The following is a 24,730-nucleotide window of genomic DNA, read 5'->3' on the forward strand; positions in this document are numbered from 1 at the left end:
GATCGAGCAGGACACTACAGATTTGATGGGCCAGCCGGGGCCAAGGAGAAGGAGGGAGGGTTCAAGTGCTGGGAGACCTGCGCAGGGGATGGGGAAGCATGCCTCGGGGAGAATGGTAAGGGGGAGTCGAAAGAGGGTGAGGTTTGCATGTAGGAGCCAAGTAGATGCAAGGTGGCCGGCGAGAGGGGGGGACAGTCTAGAGCCGGTAAGTCCTCCACATTGACTGCCGGGTGCTGCCTTTTACCGGGGAGAGGCGGGTGTTGCGCCGGTTGAGTTGCAGCTGTCGACCGAACCAGATTTTTACCCCAGGGTTCCATGTCCGAGCCTTTTTGATGAGCCCAAATCTCCTGTTCAGGCATGGGGTCCTCCTCGTAGTCAACGAGATCCTCCTCTACCATGGTAACCGACAAAACACCGCCTGACCACCGTATGACCAGGGGGAGACCGACTGCAGGTAATGAACTGTATCTCGGAAGGTGAAAGGCCGATTCGCAAACAAACCCTTAAAATAATACTCCGACCGTCCCGGGTATTGGTCCCAACCATATAAAAACCTTAACCCGCAGGCAGGCCCGCGGCAGTAGCCATTCCTAGTTCCGATGGGTCACACACAGTCCGGGAATCCTTTGTTCAGCAGCCAGAAACCCTAGGGTTTCGCCATTTTTCCAGGGTTCGCTCCCAAGTTCAGAAGGTCTTTCACCTTGCTTGCTGCTATTGGTATTCATGGATGTCTGGATCTCAACAAGATGGCGAGAAGCATTTAAAAATTCCTCCACCATGACAGTCAAGAAGAAAAGCATTATGACAGGATGCATTGTTTAGGAGATGGCATCTTTATTACATACCATTGGAGCAAGAGCCCATGACATCAAGAAGCTTGAAAGATAGCTGAAGTAGAAGTCTATGACAATCATCATTAGAAGGAAGTGGCGCTTACAAACCTCATTGAAAGCATAAGTAGTACTTATGAAAGTCATCTAGTGTAAACCTCATCATACATCATTGGAAAGGAGCATTTGCAAATGAGGATAATCATGATCCTTGGTTGCAATCTTCATTAAAAGGTTCACCTATTGGAAGAAGCAAGTGTCTCGCTGAGAATTCCACCTTGGATGGAATTCACTGTTTGGAAGAATGAAGGTATTTAACAAAGGAATGTAGCATGTCAAGATGGTTGAAGTACATGCAATCTAGGACCGAAAGTTGCTAAAGGAAGTCTAGATGACCAAAAGAAGGAAAAAGGTATGTATGCATATGTTTTATATAATAGGTCATGTCATCATATAGTTGCAGATAACAGTGATAGATACTCTACCTCATGAGTGATTAAAGGAAAGGGATCTCTTTTGTTGGAAGAATGCATGAAGGCATGATGAAATCAACATAATATGTCCTCATATGGAATATGAGGTTGTTGACAAGGATGAAGGAACTATGGATAGAAGTTCCTGGAGAGCAATATGGGAAGAAAGCAAGAAGAGATCATGGAAAATGCAACTATGGTCACTTAGAAAAGAAAATCAACATCCAATAACTAGAAGAATTGGCCATGATATCTCCATAGGAAAGGTATGAAGACCTTGGTAAAGAAAGAACACCCGTGACATTAAATATCTTGGAGATGTGTCAATGTGTATGCAGGATGTTGATGTTGCAACAAGCAGATGTCATGATGAAGGGTCATCACAAAAAGGTAATTTTGGTTTGATGTTCATTTTTTATTTTGAACAACATTTGGATGGGTTGATATAGGGCTATCGGAAGAGAGTTGTAGATGTCATCTACAATAAGAACTCATGTGGATGGATGGAAGATCCTAAAGGAAACATAACGTGGAAGAGGTAGTTGTATGGAGGAAAGCGAGATGTGGGCTAGAAGATCACTTTCAAGACAAGGAAAGATGACATGGCTGACTTGAGGAAAGTGATGGATGGTTGATGCCCTACAAAGAAGTCCCAAAAGATGAAGGCTCCATAATATCAAAAATGAACTTCATGACCTCAATAGAGGGAGCCCGACAAGCAGCTGATAGTCCCATGATCTACACCTAGAGCAGGAAGCTGCTAGAAGCAAGCCCCTGGTTAAGAAAGAGCTTGGGTACATTCCTTTTATGGAATGGTTTGGTCATCCATGGTTAAGAGGGAGTGATAGATATGGTTCTCTACTTCATGTGTCATGCACCAGACCAAGACTAACAACCGCAAGTCTTAGTGAAGGCCATGAGGAGAGATGGACACATCATTCTTTTCTTCACTTTGGAAGAAAGAATGGAGGATTGGGTAAGCATCTGACATCCGATACTCTTTGAGGATGTGGTAGTGCATCCAAGATAAGACTAGTCATAGAGGATCGATATTCTTTGAGGATTGGGAATCCAAGTCCTGGAAGGACATACCCTGAGAGAACTTGGGTGGGGTATGTTCATTGAGAGACAATGATGATGGTGTCTATAAATCATTGGTCTCGCCACAACATTGTGCTCTGATCTTGTGGAGAGATAGAGCTGTTAGTCAAGGCCTTGCTATGTGACAATGCTGGTTGATATGAAGCTAAAGCAGACCTGTTACCAATCTGACTCTTCTTATGAGAATTCCTCAGATTGAGAATGTCTAAGTACCTTGTGGATTACGAATACCTCCCTAGTTAAGAGGGAGTGTTGAAATGTGTAACTAGGTCCGGTCTTCATAATGACATATGTAATCATGATTTTGTGTAAATGATGTAAAGAAGAAAACTAAAATTATTCTTGCTATGTTTGAGGCATGGGTTTCATGCTCAAGGAATTTTATATTAGGTCAAGCTCCCATTGAGAGCTTCTAGGGCTTGACATTTGGTCTACAAGTCAAATGAGTAATTGTCATGTATTGAAGGCCCATTTGGGCATATCACATATTGTAAAAGAAAAATTGATTTTAAGTCAAATAGAGTCAAAGATGCCTCAAGACCTTGTCAAAGAAGCAAGCATCAGGTCGGCTTCATGAAGCAACAAGTTGTCTTGGAGATAACTACAAGCCTGCGTAATGAATGGGACAAAACACCTATATAAAGGAGGACTCGACCTCACTCAACAAGGCATTCATTCAACTAAGAAAGAATTCGATCAAGGAGGAAAAAGAGAGCCCAATTCCAACAAAGACAAGAAGACATAAATGGAGGAAGATCAAAGCACTTATAGGTTTGTTTTTTGGGTTATTTTCCTCCACATGTGCGAGGCAATTAGGGCTTCACACAATTGCATAAAATCACAAAGATTGGGCTTTTTATAATCTGATTTGAAAGTCGAATGAATAAAGAGAAAGGAGACCACCAAACGAAGGGAATAAGAGATCAATCTAACCATAATTCACTCATACGTGCGAGAAATGCAACATTTGTAGTCAGGTCGAGAATTGTAGACTTAGGGGGCCGAAGTTACAATCATCATTGCAGGTTTGAAGGCTTAAAGGACAAGTTTGACTTGGGTTGATATTGTGAGAAGAAACTTCTATAAGAAAGAAATTGGACTTGGTCTTGGAGGTGTCTTTTACTAGAGGTCTTTGTCAAGGGTCTAGCTCTTGGAATTCGTCAATTGGAGATTCTATAAGAAGAAGATTTCTTGTGGGTTTTCCTCTCAGATTGGAGAGGTTTTGGCCTTGGTTGATCACCTATATCTTGTGTCCTTTGTCTTATTGTTCTTTATGGTTTGGTAGCTGTTTGATGAAGAGAATAATAATAATAATCAAATGAAAGAAGAAGCTAAACAAGAAAAGGAAAAATTCACCACAAATAGTTATCACATAAGAGAAATCTCCTACACTTGTTGCCCCTAGATTCTTCAATAGTATTAGGGCAATTTTTAGAGATAAGTGACAAATGAATGGAGTAAGGGGGGAAAACTCTTTTTTTCCACTAAATAAAACCCTGACTATTCTTTTTGTGAGGGGAAAATTTAAATAGGAGATGCACACTAGGAGTTACCCTATGTATTTCAAGGAAGAAATATTGAACATGCAAAAATTAACCAAGATCTTCCATAAATAATTTACATTTAGACATGGATCATTGAAAAACACTAGCAATAGTTCAATTACATGCAAATCAATGAAAAATTTGCAATAAACTTACAATTCTTCCATGAAAAGACCTTCTTTTAATCCCAAAAATGTTGGAATTTCTAAGTTTAACCCGTTAGAAATTTTTCCTGTACTAACTGGTTTATTTCATCCTACTTGTTCAATTACTTAACAAGTTATTTACCATGTAAATACCGAAAATAAACACAAGTACAGTATCAACATCTACATGTCATCAATTAAAAGAAAACAAGCAACACAAGTGACACCGTTATTTTTGGACAAATGTCCCTGGAAAAACCCAATGCGGGAAAACCGATGCAGCTATTCAGAGGGTTTTATCATTATGCATTTTTCAGAATACAACTAGGGTGCTAGAAATGGCTCACCCAACAGAGAGTACCCTCGACAGTAGTACCTCTCCTCGGAGACATATATTCTGGTTGCATAATCACCGGATGAACGATCCCACAGCAACAATTGCAGCTCCCACTGCTCTGCATCACTCTGATACGGACTCCGTCACCCTACCTGGCTCACCAGTGCCCAGTCTCTCCCATGAAATCCTCCCAGGCCGCCTCGTTGGCTCTACATCAACTCTGCTAGCCTCTGCGTCAGCTTCTGGAGCTTCTGCCTCAGCCACTAGACCCTCTGCGTCTCACACGCTGGCCTCTTCTGGCTCTGCACAGCTCCTGGCTGCCTCTGTGTAGCACCCAACTGCCTCTGCGTCAACCTCTCTCGGCTCTGCGCTGTCTCTCTGGTACCAACTTTGCCTCTCTGCTATGTATTCACTGCCCCTCGCTGTTGATCACTGATTCTATCTCTTAGCAAACCCCACTCTAGAGAATAGAATGACTGATCACTCTGGTGTGTTCTCCAACTGACCCTCAAGCCTCTTCTTATACTTTTCTCGTTGGTCCATCAACGACCGAGATTAAATCTCTAATCAACGGCTAAGGTTAGATTTGGCTTGATCCATGACTTTTGCAACATTCTAACCCAGTTTTATATTAATACCCATTAATATTTTTTTTCCTAAGTTTAGACTTAGGAACTCCATTAAAAATATTAATTATTTTAATATCTCCCAAATCGGTTAGAATCTGCCCAAACCATTTCTGGGTCTTGGAGATCTCATGTGCTTTAGCTTCTCCACCAATTTTCATGGCTAGAGCACATCCGATGCTACCCCAAATCAACACTCCCTCTTAGCGAGGACTGTGCTCTAGTAATACTCCACACTGAGTATCACCCTGATTATCCAGCACCAGTCTCTGTGCTGATGCTAGGCCTCCCTACCCAACATCCTTTGCACTGCTGCATCCTGTACTACTGCCCATGGCACTGCCATTGCCACTGCTGCATCCGTATGACAACTCCCTCTCCGTCCATGCTGCTGTTGGTTCATACTCCCAGCACTGCATGTGCACTGCATCTCCTCTCATCATGTTGTGTCTTATTGCCCATAACACTGCCACTGTTAACTGCTGCACTGCAACTTAGTTACTGAGAAGTAAGTAACTGATCCACCTAACTTCTGACATCCTCGTCAGGCTAGAAACACTCCCGATGCTGAAGCTCCCTCTGCCGCTAACAAGTGCTCCCTCTATTGACCTCTGTGCTGCTGCAACAACTCCTTGCGTCTCGCACCGTTGTACACCTCTCCGTGTCATCCTGCACTTGTGCAACACTCCTGTGCCTCTCACACTGTTGCAGCCTGCTAGCCTCGCGTTGTCCCGGGACTCCTGCACTGTAGCACTCTCTGTCGCTCCATCCGCATCCATCTCTACTGACATCCGCCAGTCCTGCTACTCCTCTTCGGGGCTCCTGTAGCAAGGTATAATCCAAGAGGTTGGGTGCCTCAAGGATCCTGCCCCTCATCGCATGTAGTCCTCCTGACTACAGCTTGATGTCTCCCCACTTCTTCTCAAGTCGCACATGAACACTCATGGCATAATTGTCATCCTCCTCGACTTCTTTCTCCACCCTTGCTGGCGCTGCCCTGGTCTCAGAAGTCTCTCCCTTGCTCTTCTTCCTAGGATACTAGTTCACAAAATGACCTAGTTCTCCACAATGGAAGCACTTGACCTTGGAGAGGTCCTTCTTCTTTCTCTTCTCCTGCTTTCCCGCAGATGCTAAGCCGCATCCTCTTCTTCCTCTTTGATTCTGACCGCTTTACTGCTACTCCCCGCCTTGGTCAGCCGTTTGATCTCTTCTTGACGAAGAGCCGCCCATAGTTCTTCCCAATCTGGAAGCTTTGACCTGCCCAGTATGCTCTGGACAAATACTTCCCAATCCTCGAAAACTGCGTTTAGTGCGGTCCTCACCAACATCTCCTCATCCGGCGTGGCCCCTATGGAAGTTAGTTGGTCCCGGATCTCCTTCAATCGACCGAAGAAGATATCTATTTGCTCTCCCTTATGCATCTATTATGATTGCAACTGGTTTTCAAGTAACATCTTCCTCTGCACAGAAGTATGCTGGTACAATTTCTTCAGGGCCTCCACATCTCATTTGCTGTACACTTTTCGGCAATATGTAGCACCACATGATCCTTGACCCCGTCAAGGATGATGCACTTTGCCCTGGCCATTGCCTCCTTGTACTTCTCATTTTCAGCTGTGTCAACTGGGATCACTATTGTTTTCAAGGCGAAGCCCTTGATGCGATGTCTCTCTAGAATGGACAAGACCTTGGCCTTCCAGACCACATAGTTGGACGCTCCGTCCAGGCTATCCTTATTTCTTAGCCCATTCATGGCCATCTCGCTTCTCTTCTGTCGGCTCCTCTGAGTCTCTCTACTTCCCTCCTTGAAGTCCTCTGTTCGACTCCGAGTCTCTCTACTTCCCATTTGGAAGTTCTCTTCTGGACTCCCTCTGAGTCTCAATTTACCTCCTAGAAATCCTTTTGCCACTGTTGAGTTGCTCCACCCTGATCATCTGTGCAACTACACCACTACTCTGGATTCCTTGGCTAGAAATTCGCCTCGGCAGCGACTCCTTCCCCTTGGTCTTGCCCTGTTAGGTACTGTTTTGACCACAATACCCCACCAGCTTCGCTCTGCCAATTACCCGCAACCTCCTATACCCCAACAACTGAAGGATTGAGCCACTTGGCTCTGCGCAATCCCGACATCGGAAAATCAGCTTCCCTAGCCAACTGCGTCAGCCCTCCTGGCCTCTGCGTGAGCCTGATTCTGCCTCCCTTAGCCTCTGCGCTGCCTTTCTCTGGCCCAGAATGATGACGTAGTCTCCCTGCGTCACTCCTTCCTCTGTCGCCTTTTGCACGGATCAACTCTGTCACTCGGGACAACCGAATCTGCTACTACTGCTTTGCTAGCTGATGCCTTCAGTTATCCTGTGATCTGCAAATTGGCTTTGATACCATGTTGGAATTTCCAAGTTTAACCCGTTAGAAATTCTTTCTGTACTATTTGGTTTATTTCATCCTACTTGTTCAATTACTTAACAAGTTATTTACCATGTAAATACCGAAAATAAACACAAGTGCAGTATCAACATCTACAGATCATCAATTGAAAGAAAACAAGCACACAAGTGACGCCGTTATTTTTGGACAAATGTCCCTGGAAAAACCCAATGTGGGAAAATCGATGCAGCTATTCAGAGGGTTTTATTATTATGCAGTTTTCAGAATACAATTAGGGTGCCAGAAATGGCTCACCCAACAGAGAATGCCCTCGGCAGTAGTACCTCTCCTCGAAGACAAATATTCTGGTTGAATAATCATCAGATGAACGATCCCACAGCAACAATTGCAACTCCCATTGCTCTGTGTCACTCTGATAGGGACTGCGTCACCCTACCCGGCTCACCATCTCCCAGTCTGCCCCACGAAATCCTCCCCGCGCTGCCTCTTTGGCTATGCTAGCCTCTGCGTCAGCTTCTGGAGCTTCTACGTTAGCCCCTAGACCCTCTGCGTCAGCCCCTAGACCCTCTATGTCTCACACGCTGGCCTCTTCTGGCTTTCCGCAGCTCCTGGTTGCCTTTGTGTAGCACCTAGCTGCCTCTGCGTCAACCTCTCCTGGCTCTGCGCTGTCTCTCTGGTACCAACTCTGCCTCTCTGCTATGTATTCACTGCCCCTCGCTGCTGATCATTTATTCTATCTCTCTTAGCAAACCCCGCTCTAGAGAATAGAATGACTGATCACTCTGGTGTGTTCTCCAACTGACCCTCAAGCCTCTTCTTATACTTTTCTCATTGGTCCATCAATGACCGAGATTAAATATCTAATCAACGGCTAAGATTAGATTTGGCTTGATCCATGACTTTTGGAACATTCTAACCCAGTTTTATATTAATATCCATTAATATTTTATTTTTCCTAAGTTTAGACTTAGGAACTCAATTAAAAATATTAATTATTTTAATATCTCCCAAACCGGTTAGAATATGCCCAAACCATTTCTGGGTCTTGGAGATCTCATGTGCTTTAGCCTTTCCACCAATTTTCATGGCTAGAGCACATTCAATGCTACCCCAAATCAACAAAAAAGACATCTCCAATACACAAGTCAATCTCTAATAGCAAAAAGCTCCGAAAAATCACCTCTCTACAAGTAGTGAGTTACACGAAGTCTAAGTTGTGCCCTAGAAAAGAGGTTGAAACTCAAGTGTGATGATCAATAAAGTAAAGTGAGGGATCCTCTATAAGTATGAGGTCTATCACTCACTTTTACAACATAAAATTAGCCTACTAGAAGTTTAATTTTGAGTGTCAATCAAGATAGAGGGTTACGAGTCAATCCCATAGCTCAAAATATTTAAAAGTATGCCATAAAAACCCACATGTGTGGGTCGATAGTGTTGAGAAATCTACAACATAGGAATTAGGTGATTTCTCTTTGATGATAACTGCTTGTGAATACTTTTTACTTCTTTAGATTAGGTTCTTCTTTGACTTAGATTATTATAGTGTTCTTCTTCATCAAACAACTACCAAACCATAAACAATAATGAGACAAGAGACACAAGATGTAGGCGATCAACCAGGGCCAAAACCTCTCCAACTTGAGAGGAAAACCCAAATGAATTCTTCTTCTTATAGAAACTTCAAGTGACGAATACCAAGACCAAGACCCTTGACTTACCAACCACTCCAAGACCAAGTCACAAGGCTTCTATGATCAACTTCTTCTTTCTTGAGTCAACACTAGTCAAACTACTTGCTTTCCTTTGGATCTCAGCTACCCTTCAGATTTCAGCCTCTTGGATCAGACCTGCAACTCTTGGCCTCTTCAGAAACCCTAGTTGCAGCACGTGTGAGGGTATCACAATTTTTTGTACCTTGATTCCCTTTGCTTGGATAGTAAGACTTCCTTCTGCAATTTGTCTTGATGGATACCTTGTCTTTTTCCTTAATTCGGCCTTTAGGATGACTGTGCTAGCCTCAACTTCTTCTGCAACAGATGGCACCAATTCTCCTTGCATGTGTGAAGTATATTGGCCCAAAATAGATCAGAACTAACTCGATTATGATTCTCCTTTCTTTGCTTGTTAATGAGCTTATTCTTTGGTGTTTCTCGCACTTCCTTCACTATCTTGGATGCTTGATCGAAATGGTGTAATAGGTGAGGCCGAGCTCTTTCTATATATAGTGATCTGCTCCTTGAAATAGGCTGACTTGTGTCAGGGAGTAGGTCGACATGCTTTTCTAGAAAAGTCTCTAGCTCCTTTGGAAGGCCAACTTGAACAAATGCTTATGACAAGGTCTTGGAGGGTTAATGACTCAAACAGTTTTTCTTTTCACAATATGTAACATGTTTTCAATATATGACATTGACTGCCTAGACTTTATGACTTAATGACCAAACCTAATGGCTCATAATGGGAGCTTTAACTATAAAATAAAATTCCTTGAGCATGAAACACATGACTCAAGCATTACAAAATAATTTTATTTTTCTTCTTTACGTCAATTACATAAAATCATGATTACACCTGTCATTATGAAGACCGAACCTAGTTACACATTTCAACAGATAGGCTCCATAAGCACGACGTCATGCCCTTTTTGGGCAATAAATGTTGTGAAAGTGCATCGATGGGCTAGGGGGATTTCCCATCATCATAATCAATTCCAATCCTTGGTGGTAAACCCTCAAGAAGTGCCCCAAAATGCCTCCAAGAGTTAAAACCATGCTCTGGGTGCCCTACTTCACCTTCTTAAGGCTAGAAGAGTGACATGGCATCATCTCTCTCTCTAGCGTTGGGGCTCCAAGTGCTATTACAAGCTCTTCCTTGTCATCCTGGGAATGATCATCATCATCCAGGCTTTGGCATGTCAGGCCAGGCAGTAACTCCATTAGGCAGAAAACTGATTCGTATATTCATTCAATCAGGTAGGTCTGTTATATACATGAGGGAGAGACTGTTCAGTTCATCTCCCGATGACTGTTCACATTTTTCATTTATTTATTTACATATATTTACCCAATCACAAGGATTAGGTGTCAACATTCCCCCCCTTAATCTGAAGGGATGTTGGTGAGTCCAAGCATCGTTCTGAATCGTTCAAGCTTTTCTCTTCCAAGCGCTTTGGTGAAGATGTCTGCAATTTGCTCATTTGTGGAACAATGACAGAGATGGATTGTTTTGGCCTCAACATGATGTCGAATCAGATGATATTTAGTATTGATGTGCTTTGTTCGATCATGGAACTTTGGGTTCTTGGCCAACTTTATTGTAGAGGTGTTTTCAATCATGAGTGGAGTTGATTGTACTTGTTTTACCTGCAAATCTTCAAGAATTTTCCTGAGCCACACAATTTCTTTTGTTGCTTCAGCTGCTGCCACGTATTCTACTTCTGTTGTGGAATCTGCTGGAACTGATTGTTTGCGTGATCTCCAGGAGACAGCTCCTGATCCAAGACTCATAGCATATCCTGAAGTAGATACCCCAGTTTCTTTGTCTCCATCGAAGTCTGAATCAGAGTATCCGATCAAGCTGAAGTCATCCACCTGTGTGTACTTGATTCCAAAGTTTTGAGTTCCATTCAAGTACTTTAGAACTCTTTTTGCAGTAGACCAATGTCTCTCACAAGGGTTTTGCATAAACCTGGAGAGGATTCCAACAACAAATGAAATGTCTGGTCTGGTAGTAGTTAGGTATTTGAGACTTCCTACAAGCTGTCTATACTTTGTTGCATCCTCAAATTCCTTTCCTTCAATACATGTGAGCTTTAAGTTTTGTTCCATTGGAGTAGTGAAAGGATTGCACTCTATCATGCCAAACCTGTTCAACAAATCTCCAATGTATTTCTTTTGAGAAAGAAATATGGACTTTGGATGTTGGGTTACTTCAATGCCAAGATAGTAATGAACATAGCCCAAATCAGTCATTTCAAAACTTTTCCCCAATTCCTTTTTTATGGATGCAATGTAGCTTTCATTGTTCCCTGTCATTAAAAGATCATCTACATATACCACAAGATATACAACTGTTTTGCCAACTTTCTTGACAAATAAGGTTGCATCATCAAGATCAAAATGATTGAAATTGAGTTTCAGAAGATGCTCAGTTAGTTTTTCATACTAGGCTCGCGGTGCTTGTTTAAGGCCATACAAGGACTTTACAAGTTTGCATACTTTATGTTCATGTCCTTTCACAGCAAATCCTTCAGGCTGGGACATCAAAACATTCTCTTTTAGATCTCCATTCAGGAAAGCAGTTTTTACATCCATTTGATGGACTTTCCAACCGTTCTGAGCTGCTAGTGCAAAGAGTGTCCGGATGGTAGCCCATTTTGCTGTGGGGGCAAAAGTCGCCTCATAATCGACCCCTTCCTTCTGTGCAAAACCTTTTGCCACAAGCGTAGCTTTGTGCTTTTCAAGTGGGCCATCAACTTATACTTGTTCTTGTAGACCCACTTGCAACCAATTGGTTTGGTTCCTAATGGAGGATCAACCAACATCCAAGTGCCGTTATTTATGAGGGCATCATACTCCTTTTGCATCGCTTCTTTCCATTCATCATGAGAAGCAACTTCTTTGAAGGAAGTTGGTTCAAAATCTGTAGACAAGTTCAATTCACAATCATAAGAAATATCCATATCAACAGGTGAATTAGAGTCATCTACATCACCTCCATTTTGCCGATTTGAATTTCTGGTTCCTGTCTTTCCAACTTCATCAGGATGAACACTTTCAAGTGTCTTTGTCAGCCACTTTGGGGGACCTTTCTGGGATGGTCCAGGCTGCTCTGTTGATTGAGTTGGGATTGAATCAAGATTGAGTCTCCCAATTCTATCAATTACATCACTTAAAGCATCATCTGTTGTTGGAGTTTCATGCGGGGGAGAGTGTTCTTCAGAAGAAGATTCCACATGGTGATCTAGTATAGGAATCCCCCCTTCAAGATGTGGAATCTGATTATCAAATTTTTGAAATGATTTTGCTTTTGTGAATCTCTAGATACAACAAACTTCTTATTTACTTCATCATAGAGGTGGTATGCTTTGGAGGTGTTTGAATACCCCAGGAAGATACACTTGCGACTTCTAGCACCAAGTTTGTTTCTATGTACCTTTGGTATCAAAGCATAACAGGTGGAACCAAAGACCCTGAGATGTTTTACCGAAGGAACATGTCCATACCACAATTCATAAGGAGTCTTGTTTCTTATAGCATTAGATGGACATCTATTCTTTATATATGCAGCACATAGAACAGCATCAGCGCAAAACATTATCTTTACATTTTTGAAGAAAAGCATGGATCGTACCATATTCAAGATTGTTCTGTTCATTCTTTCAGCTACACCATTCTGTTGGGGATTATAAGGCACAGTTGTTTGATGTTTGATCCCATGTTGGCGAAGATAGTTTTCAAATTCATTTGATGTGTATTCTTTTCCATTATCAGTGCGAATAGACCCAATATGAGATTGTGCATCATTTTCAATCCATTTATGAAAATTCTTGAATGTTTGAAAAGCATCAGATTTGTTCTTCAATAAATAAACCAGCACATTCTGGTGTAGTCATCAATAAACGTCATGATATATTTATTTCCATTTGCAGAAGGAACATGCATTGGACCACATAAATCTGAATGAATGAGTTCAAGTTTCCTATGTGCTCTTGAATGTGAATCATGAAAAGACTGTTTGCTATGCTTTCCTAGAATGCAAGCATCACATTGCTTAAGTTTTCTAGGAATTGTAGGCAAACCAACAACACCATTTTTCTTCAATAAGCGGAGACTGTCATAGTTCAATTGTCCAAATCTAGCATGCCATAATAAACTTGATGGAAGTGTACCTTCTTCATGATGAGAATTGTATGAGAAATGTTGTGCATGAGCAGAGGTTCCTTGCAGTTTGAGAAGTCTTTCTTCTTCTATTCCCCTCATGACAAGTGAGTGGTCAGATGCTTTTCTTACCTCAAGCTTGCCATCAAACATATGAATGGAGTGACCTTGCTGGCGGATGTGGACCAAGGACAACAAGTTTCTCTTGAGCTGTGGGAGATATAGAACATGATCCAGAAGAAAGTCTGGAAGACCAGGCAGTTTAAGCCTGATTGTGCCAAGCCCTGATGGCTTGATTTTTGATTGATCTGCAAAGTATACTGCTCTATCAACATTGTCAGTGAAATCTTCAAAAAAATCTTTTCTATGAGTCATGTGGCAGGTTGCTCCTGAATCAAGCAACCTATCATTTTTCCATGAAGCAAGTGAAGCATTTAACAAATCTTCATTTACTCCAATGTTACATTGTGCCTCAACATAGTGAGCGAATTTAGGTGCTTTCCTTTGTCAGTATCATCAGTTTTACCTTTCTGTTGGTTTCTTTTCTGCTCAATTTTGTCCCATGGTAGCTTGCATGTAGAGGCATCATGTGATCCATTTCTTTTGCAGTGAATGCAGTGCAAATCTGCCTTCTCTCCTCGAGAATGTCTGCCCCCCCTGCCTCTGAAATATCTTCCTCTTCCTCTTCGTCCACCTCTTCCTTTTGTAGAATCTTGAGCAGGATGCTTTTCTTTATGAGCAAGGCACACAGTCTCTTTAGAAGATTCAGGGGCTATCTTCTTTCCAAAAGCTTTCTCTCTTTCAACAAACTTTTTCACAAGAGAGTCAAAGGTTATATCTTTGAGATTTCCATTTGCTTGCAATGACTCAAGATAATTGGAGTAAGTAAAATAAAGTGCCTTGAGAAAAGCAATAAGAGGAATATCCAATTCAACCTTAGTGGATTTGATATCATGCATTATAAACTTTACTTCAGATGCAAGAGCAAGAGGATCATTATTTTGCAGTTCAAGAGCGAAGAGTTTAATCATGAGTTGAACGACTTCAAGTGCAGAATGTGAGTCATAGAGTTCTTTCAGCGTTTGTAAAGCTTCAAAGGCAGTTGAATATGACGAAATATGGCGACTCACCTCTTCATTTACAGATGCTGCGATTAATGCATAAGCTTTGTTGTTCTTGTTTTCCCAAATGACGAGCTATTTGTCTGAGGTAGGCTATACTGGGTCATTGTCTCCTTCTCCGACACACACTCCTTTCCACAACTCATCAAAAATGAGGGTGTGTTTTATCATCCGGGACCATTCAGGATAGTTCTCCTTGCCAGTGAGAACTATTCCCACCATAGATATGATTGAATGCATTGTAAAATCCAAGAGCTGTAAAAATACTTCTGCTGCTAAAAGAAAATTGATTCTGATATCAAAATGTATTATGGCCTCAAACAATATATTAAACACAGTCAAACACAAGAGCGTTAACTATGTTAGTCACTTTGAAAACAACTTTATGAAAACAACACTATGGTATAATACATATGTATGTATTCTCAAATAATACAAACATTATACCTCGCTGCCCTAAAAATCTTTACTGCATATAACATTTTAATGCATTATATTTTAACACCATTCAAACACTCATCGGTCTCCATGTCCACGCATCGGTCTCCATGTCCACTTCAAACATTCATCGGTCTCCATGTCCACGCATCAGCAGCATTACAAAGGTATAAAACACTTAATGGTTCATATTAGTGTCCACGCATCACAGGTATTATGACCATAATAACCATGCAAATCCATTAACAAAACATCACCACGCATACGCATATCAGGTCTATTAACAAAACAGGACAACGTTCCAGTGTTCCATCTTCTCACAAAAAACGCAGTAACAGCAGTGAATCCGGGCCAATCGTTCAACTATTAACAAAACAGGACAGCGTTCCAGCGTTCCATCTTCTCACAAAAACGCAGTAACAACAGTGAATCCGGGCCAATCGTTCAACTATTTGAAAGGAATACAACCAGCGTTCAACTATTAGAACAGTCAGACCAGCGTTCAACTATTTGAAAGGAATACAACCAGCGTTCAACTATATTTCACCATTGTAAGAACAGACTTGGGCCCCAGCTACATACAAAAATATAGCTGGAAATCAGCAGCGTCCTTGGCATCCATAGCAATGAATGGATCTGCGTCTGTTGCTGGAGCAAGTTCTGGAGTAGCAAACTGCTCCAGGTCCACCCCTCTATCGCCTTTGCTAGCTCGGTTTCTTGCAATAATCGATGAAGACCTGCATAGGCCACCAGAGAGCAGAGGAACGTTTCAGGCTTCCACCTAATACGTGGAGCAAGCTACCAAGATAATGCTAATAATTACCATGAAACGCTAGGACAGTCAGGACAGTATGGAGGGGTAGCGTTGGCAGTGTCAGGCAGAGGGGCGTTTGCAATGTCAGGTGCAGGTCTGTATAAAAAGAATATGGCAGACAGGCAGAGGAGTTACAAGGAGCATGAGAGCTAAAAAAGGAGCTGGCTTTGATACCATGTCAGGCCAGGCAGTAACTCCATTAGGCAGAAAACTGATTCGTATATTCATTCAATTAGGTAGGTCTGTTATATACATGAGGGAGAGACTGTTCAGTTCATCTCCCAATGACTGTTCACATTTCTCATTTATTTATTTACATATATTTACCCAATCACAAGGATTAGGTGTCAACAGGGCACTCCTTCGCATAATGGCCGAACTTATTTCAAACAAGACATTTGCCTTTCCTTCTGCCTTGAGATCCAGTCTTCCCACTGAAGTGATCTTTAGGTAGGTCATTAGAAGCTTCCGCTGCGCCATTCTGATAATATTCTCTGCTTCGATTTCACCCTTGGTGAATTTGAAGAGGGATGAGGAATCCACTGATCCCCTTGTCCTTTCCCAACTGTCTTCGGTGATTTCTCTTTCACTCTTGCTTGGGCTTTGCCTTCACCTCAGCTTTGATTCCCTGTTAATTTTAGGTTTGTTCTATGCTTAGAGAAATTTATATCAATTTTCACAGTTAGCTCAATATCTTTTCCAGATTAACAATCACATCAGCATTAAAGTAAACTGCAGATAGAACTTAAACATAAATCGCAAAAGACAAGCCAAGACAAGAGGACACAAGATGTGGCGCTGGCCAGGGACAAACCTCAATGTGGGGAAACCCTTGATCAATTCTTCTTATATGTTCTTCAATAGTTCAGCAGAGAGAGAGAGAGAGAGAGAGAGAGAGAGAGATAATACATTTACAATAGAAGTCAACACTTTGACTTATCTAGATAAGAGCATAGATCATCTCTAAGAAGATGATACGTGAGATCAGTTGAAGACATGCTGCTTCAACTGATTCTCCAAGGTGACTCCTTCACCTATCATTGTGCTAAATCTCGTCATCATGCTGCACCTCACCGTGCTACACCACGTTGCACCCATCATCACTATGTTGCATCTCATTTTGCTTCACCAATCATGACTGTACCATGTACTTGCTGCACTAAGCATCATTGCTATCCCAAGTACTATTGTTGCACCTAGCTGCACCATGTACTTGCTGCACCTTGCTGTTGCTGCTATCCCATTGTGCCACTGCTACACAATGTCATTGTTGTCCCATCATAGTTTTGTCCCAACATGCTGTTGTCCCATCATTGTTCTGAAGCTGATCATGTTGCCACACAACTGTCCCAAGTGGTATGCTGAACCATGTTGACACACAACATGTTTGCAACACCATGCTTGCCTTAACATTCCTTTGCTGTCCCATTTACTATACAGCTGTCCCTTGCCACTGCTGCCTAGATATATAGGTGTAGCTGCTGTCCCTAACAATCATGCTATACCTTGCTGCTGTCCCCTTCCGTCCTAGCAACACCATGTAGCCCAACTGTTCCATTTATTAGCATTGCTGTCTTGGGCATGTTTGAGTCCTCAAACTCTCACGTTGTCCCTGTTCTGAGGATCACCTACAGCTCATCATTTCAGCGGTATTAGGCCTTCATCTAGGGCACCGTAGGTTAGCATTAGGGCTCCCTTTAGACTGCGTTAGGGTTGCCTTTAGACAACGTTTAGGGCTGCTCTTAGATTGCGTTTAGGGCTGCCTTTTGACAGCGTTTAGGGCTTCTCTTAGACTGAGTTTAGGGTTGCCTTTTGAACAATGTTAGGGCCTTTCTTTGCTGTGATAAGATTCCTCCAAGACTGTGGCTAGGGAATGCTTCCTTGACAGTGTTTTTGACTTCTTCTTTGACAACGTCTAGGGCTAGGGCATCTCCTCTAGGGCAACTCCCTTAGGCTTCTTTCCTCCAACGTCTAGGGCTTCAACTCCTAGATTTCTCTTCCACTAAAACCCAAGACAAGTGGAGAGAAATCAAGATAGAAGTGTGTGTATGTGAAATGACTCTCAAGTCATCTCCTTTTATACTAAAACGTTGAGCAATGTGGGGTTTATTTGGTTGCTGGCCGACCTTGACAAATTGTCATAACACAAATAAATTCATAACTCCATGAATACTTATTGGAATCGGATGATCTTTAGATCAATCCTACACCTCTCGATGAGAGGGATCCAAGAAAAATATCAGCTGCCATAAATAAGATGAGCCACACGGAGTGTGGCCCTAGTTGCCAATTTTAACACATTTTAAGTTTTAACTTGCCCTCTTTGGGGTCTAAAAGAGTTACTCACATATTCGTCTTCGCTAAAACACTTCCTAAGTCAACATCTAGGGACATGTTAGGATTAGGTGCATTAAGCTTCTAGATGTTCATAGGAGGTGGGGGTGGCCTAGGACTCTTTTGATGAATACTATTATTGTTAGTACTTGTTTGAGGGTGGTTTTGTTGATTAATCCTCCTAGAGTAATGCAACATTTTGAACCTCCCTCCCTCTTCAACAACCATGATTGGCTCATCACGATCATTAGTAGGTTCTCCAATGGTTTCTTCATGCTGTTGTTGACAAGAGAAGAATGATTAACCAAGCAAAGTATTAAATGGGGCATTATCATGTATCATCTCAAGGCGCTTCGGGCTTTCCTCTTCTTCCACTTGATTATATGGGCACTCACTTTGATTATTCAATTTATTACATGTCTGACACCAAGAGGGTCCTTCTTGGCTAATCACATTGTTTAGGGCAAGAGTATTAGGCACATTTTGTTGTGAGACATTATTTCCATTATAAGGGTTTTTCTTGGGAGGCCTTTCTTTATTAAATTGTGGTTTAGGAGGAAAATTTTGTCGAGCCCCTCTTTCCCTTTCCAAGATTGAAAGCTTGTTCATCATGGCCATCTGCCCTTGCATTAGCATAGTGGTAACTTTATCAAAATTTTGGGAAGATTTTGCAAGCCAGGGTCAACTTGGGCATTGGACTTAGGTTTTACTTCAACTTTATCCCTTGGGAAAGCAAGCAAGTCAATCTTGGATGAGCTTAAGTTATTTTTAATTTTCACAGTTAGGACCTTGGCTTCCTACAAGGTTTTAGGTCCCTTGCCCTTTAGAGCATAACACAAGTGTCCAGGGAAAGCTTCTATGTAACTCTCAAGGATAGTTTGATTAGTTGGCTTGTATAGAAGAGGGACTTCCTTGAGTAACTTGTCAAACCTGTGTAAACTCTTTAATAGTCTCATTCTCTTTTTTTTGGTTCCCTGGAATTTATCTCTAAGTTGTGTGCCTTACTTGACTGTGGCCCATCTTTTGTGAAATGCTTGATGGATATGGTCCTAGTTTTTAAGGCTACCTACAGGTAAATGTAGGTACAATCCCTAGAACTTCATACAAAGGACAAGGCAAACAACATCATTACTATATCTTCCTCTTCAATCAACTTACTACTCATAGCCCAATAAAATTCGTGCATATGAGGTTGCGATAACATCAATACCATTGAATTTTGGTAGACCTCTTCATATTTATTAGGAAATTTGTGAGGATAATTAGGGAAGCCACTCACATCCAATGGTTTAAGTGCTATAGTGAGCCATGTGTTGAGAAATCTAGGGCATTAGCATTAGGTGATTTCTCTTCGATTAGTGATTGTTTATGAATGTTTTTTACTTGTTTAGATTAGGATCTTCTTCATGTTAGATTATTAGTATTCTTTTTCATCAAACAATAACCAATGCATGAACATAAATAGACAAGAGACACAACATGTAGGCTATGAGCTAGGGCCAAAACCTCTCACTCTTTGAGAGGAAAACCCATGCAAATTCTTCTTATAGAGATTCCAATTGACGAATACCAAGACCGAGACCCTTGACCTATTAGCTGCTTCCAAGATCAAGACACTAGCTCTCTTGACTGTCTTCTCCTTCCTCCTTTCAGTTCCTCTTACGTATTGAGATCATCTCCTTTCTGAGCATAATATGATAGCAACAAACAATTGACACACTTGAGATGGCACTGTACCATATCATTGTTTTGTCACCAAACTGTCCTTACTGCAACATTAGCAAGACACTGTAATACTTCTCTTAATGGCAACTCCTTCACATTACCAAACCGTGGCTTCTATACTTCATCTAGTTGTGGTATATTCACACTCTATCTTTCTATTGTAGCAATGAGACCTTTTACCCAGAGATCCGAACTTCATACTGTCACTGTTTACCCGAGATTACAGAGAGATATATTCGAGCTTCTTTACTATGGAGATTTGAACTGTATCCTAGACAAACCTTCGTTGTCTCTTCTCTTTTGTCTGAACTGTGTACTGTGATATGACACCCGAAACTGTCCATCAACACAAAGATCCGAACTGTTGTGTGACTGTGCTAGGAGTCTGAATTCATCAATGTACTCTTCATCCAAAATATCTAAACTTGTTGACTGTAACTATCACCGAAATCTCAGAGGTATCTGAGTTCTGTACTATGTTTATGTGAAGTGCCTTTACCTTGTATATATAGTGGTTGGTCTACATAAATGAGCTGACATGAGCCATGTGAATCGTTGTGACTCCATAAGATGAGGCCGACATGATCTTTACTTTAACTTGAAGCCGACATGAGGAAGAGAGCTAGTGCTTGTCGTTGGAGAGCTTCTAGACAGTCCTATTAACTCAAATACATTTGTTACATGCCCAAGAAGGGCTCTTCATACATGACATAAACTCTTTGACTTTTAATGACCAATCCTAAGGCTCTCAATGGGAGCCATCTAAAATAAAATCACTTGCTCATGAAACCCAAGTAGCAAGGCTTTCAATAATAATTTTATTTTTCTTCATTACATCGTTTACAAAAGTTACATTTACATGTCATTATGAAGACTGAACCTAGTTACATTTTACAACATATGAGGTTGCGATAACATCAATACCATTGAATTTTGGTAGACCTCTTCATATTTATTAGGAAATTTGTGAGGATAATCAGGGAAGCCACTCACATCCAATGGTTGAAATGCTGTAGTGAGCCATGGTCTAGCCATGGTGTCAGGGGTGGATGAAGTTTCGAAGACGTGAAAAATTGGTTACTCGATTCCTACTGCAGCAAACTGATAGTATTTCTCCTACTTGTTAAATTACTTGAACAAGTTACTTACAGTTTTCTATTGCAAATACTGAAATACATACACTGCAACCTACACAAAATAAAATAATGCGGAAACTAAATACTGCATTGGAGAGAAATAAACACACACATCAACACAGTTGTTTTTGGACAATGTCCCCGGAAAAACCCAATGTGGGAAAACCAGTGCAACAACTGAGGGTTTTAATTATTATGCAATAGTAAATTCGAGTACAAATCGTTGGATGCCCAAACTGGCTATCCGATACAGAGAAACACTGGCAAAGAGTTAGTGAGAAAATCTCAAACTGATTCGGGAGATCTAACACTGATTAGGGGCTGGTTGGTTGGCCCCACGTTGACTCTGGGCAGCTTTTGCGTCAATCCTACGCAAATCCATGTCACATTGGCTTGGCTCTCGTCACCTCCTTTGCTAATCTCTTGCTGTCTAGAAATTCGACCTTCTGGCACTAGATCTCGACTCTCCCAGTTGGATTTCGAACTCCCTTTGAAGTTCTGCGCTGCCTCTGCGTGGCACTACACTGACTCACTGAACTGCTCTAGCCTTCTCTGCGTTGCACTCTCTGGATTTGGAAAACTCTCCTCTGGACTACTATCCCTACCCCTCACTGCAAGAAGATCACTTGATTTCTCTCTGGCAACTCAACGCTGCTACTCTTGAGAAATTCGATCTCTGATCTCTCATTCAATGTGTTCTCCAAGTACCCATCAAACTCCTCCTTATACTCTCTCGTTGGATCTCCAGCGGCCAAGATTAAAACATAATCAACGACTAAGATTAACTGGGAGTTGATCCTCGTCTTCTTCTAGAAGATTCACACTTGATTTAATTAATATCCTTTAATTAACTATATTTCCTGAGTTTAGACTTAGGGAACCATTTAAAAAAGTTAATTATTTTAATTAAACCATCTCTAAGTGGAATTTTCCCAAACGATTTTTGGGTATTGAAGAATGCATGTGTCTTAGTCTCTCCGCAAAATCTCGAGGAAAGAGCACATCATATGCTATAAAAATCAACACTCCCTCTTAGCGAGGAATGTGCTCTAGTGCTGCACCCTACTGAAGCATCATTGTTTTTGCACCATCTCCTGCTGCGCTGTTGATGTCTAGCTCTACTGCCCATCAACCATTGCGCAATGCTGGCTGTTGCATCTGTGCTGTTGTTGGACTTGCTGAACTGCTGCCAACACTGCATCTGCACTACAACCTTCTCCATTTGTTGCTACTGCAACTGCAACAACTGCGACAACTGCAACATAAAAACATACAAAATACTGAACCAACTGTGTTCAGTATGATGCATTCGTTGCCCTAGTTCTGATTGCTGCTAGCCTCTACGCTGTCATTGAATTCTTTATGCTGCTGGTGACTCTGCTCTATGCCAACTGCACTACTGCCAACTCTGCTCTGCACTGCTTAGTATCTGACCGCTACTAGCCATTGCGTTTGTCACTTTGGCACCTAACTGCACCAACTGACACTGTTCCATCCTGCTACTGCTGACCGTGGGCTCCCGTAGCAAGGTCTTGATCCAAGAGGTGGACTCCTCAAGGATCCTGCCCATCTTGTAGCTCTCTGAGGCTACAACTCTAGACTACCCCACCTCACCCCTGGAGGTATATCAGTGATTATCATCGCAAAATCTAATCTACTCGTACTGCTGATGTTTCTGCAGCGCTGTTGCAACTTCTGCAATAATGAGTCTGATCTCCCCAAATCCTGAAGTACTAGATTCCATAGGGTCGTTCCTTTGAAACTAGACTCCCTCTAAGTCTCGATCTCCGTATGGGAAATCTCTCTACACCCTCCTGGCAACTCACAGAATCCTCTTGCACTGGAAGTTGGACTGCGAAGCTCTGCGCTGGAATCTCCTCGCTGGAACTGCACCTACATTCTGCAATTGGGCAATTTACCTTGCTTGTGTCATTGCAACTAGTTCTGCAACTGTCTTCCAGGAACTGACTGCAACTAGCTATGCAACTGTCATTTGAATGACTAGCTTCGTCTGTTGACACTGTGATCCTCCTGCAATTGATTCTGTTGGGCTCTTGTAGCAAGGATACTGATCCATGTGAGAAATCTGCAGCGATTGGATCTAATCTGCTGCTCTTCCATGGATTGTTTGCATATGTGGCCATCTAAGCAAAAAGTCGAATTCCTCCTCTTCTGCTCTGTGCAGCTGCTGACTGGCTCTACGCACCCCCTGCAGGAGTGGGCAAATCTGCGTGGCTACTGCTGCTCTGCTAGGAAAATTTGAACTTCTGGGCTAGAAGTCCCCTGAGGAAAGAATTCTCTCATTGTGTGCTCTTCCTCCCTCCTGATGCTATTTTGCACTAGCAAATTGCTACAAAATATCTGCGTCCCAGCTGAAGATCTGCTTTGCAAGGAAACTGCTGCTACTCCCTCTGCCTCTGTCAATCTTCGATCTGGAAAATTTAGTTTCTTTGTCGACTCTCTCAGATAAATAAGTATCCTCAAAAACTGACCCTCTTGGCCCAAGGGACTGCGCTGCCTTAAAGGGTTTCGAACTATTGCCTCTGCAGAGATTCAAACTGCCTCCTTCCTTCTGCACTGAGCTCTCCGGCTTAGGATCTGTTTTCTGATACCATGTGAAAAACCGGTTACCCGATTCCTATTGCAGCAAACTGATAATATTTCTCCTACTTGTTAAATTACTTGTAGTTTTCTACGGTAAATATTGAAATACATACACTGCAGCCTACACAAAATAAAATACTGCGGAAACTAAATACTGCACTGGAGAGAAATAAACACACACATCAACACAGTGGTTTTTGGACAATGTCCCCGGAAAAACCCAATGTGGGAAAACCGGTTCATCGTGTCGCAATTTTCGAGTTCCAAAAATCATCTGCTTAAACCTCTGTGATTTGTGTACACACCAAATAACAAGCTCTTTTGTACATGATTCTTCTGAACGATTTGATAAGTTTCCTCAAAAACTGACCCTCTTTGCCCAAGGGACTGCGCTGCCTTAAAGGGTTTCGAACTATTGCCTCTGCAGAGATTCAAACTGCCTCCTTCCTTCTGCGCTGAGCTCTCCGGCTTAGGATCTGTGCTTTGATACCATGTGAAAACCGGTTACCCGATTCCTACTGCAGCAAACTGATAATATTTCTCCTACTTGTTAAATTACTTGTAGTTTTCTACGGTAAATATGGAAATACATACACTGCAGCCTACACAAAATAAAATACTGCGGAAACTAAATACTGCACTGGAGAGAAATAAACACACACATCAACACAGTTGTTTTTGGACAATGTCCCTGGAAAAACCCAATGTGGGAAAACCGGTTCATCATGTCTCAATTTTCGAGTTCCAAAAATCATCTGCTTAAACCTCTGTGATTTGTGTACACACCAAATAACAAGCTCTTTTGTACATGAATCTTCTGAACGATTTGAGTTATAGTTAACAATCTTGATCCTCCAGATGTTATATCTACAGGCTCAATATCTGAGAAGCTTATTGAACCTCTGATCTCTCATCCAACATCCAACACTTCATTGCAGGATATAACACTTGCTGGAACAGAACAATTTCTTGTGTGTGAATTTATTTCTGCAAAGATTGCTAGAGAAGATAACATTCAGAACATATTTAATATCTTCTTCAGAAAAGTACTTTGTCAAAGAACGCCAATTTTTGTTCACAGGTGTTTTGCAGAAAACGGAACTGAACAATATCCTTCAGAAAACTAGACAAATCTCTTTATCTGCTGACAATTTCGCAAAAATTCGCACATTGGACCCAATTGGGCCAAAACCCATGTCTCAGAATTTAGAAATTCATCTCTGTTTGCTTGAAATTT

At 41.8% G+C, this 24,730-nt stretch overlaps 1 protein-coding gene across 2 annotated transcripts in view; it reads left to right on the forward strand.

Moving 5' to 3' along the window:
• Positions 1–24,730, forward strand: part of LOC149189056 (Translation elongation factor EF1A/initiation factor IF2gamma family protein) — a 231,441-nt gene that overhangs the window by 14,331 nt on the left and 192,380 nt on the right. The gene's annotated exons all lie outside the window — the stretch shown is intronic.

The sequence above is a fragment of the Pinus tabuliformis genome, chromosome 3_1, assembly GCF_031772625.1.
Source record: "Pinus tabuliformis cultivar Carrire ecotype Pingquan chromosome 3_1, CPIR1, whole genome shotgun sequence".
Lineage (NCBI taxonomy): Eukaryota > Viridiplantae > Streptophyta > Pinopsida > Pinales > Pinaceae > Pinus > Pinus tabuliformis.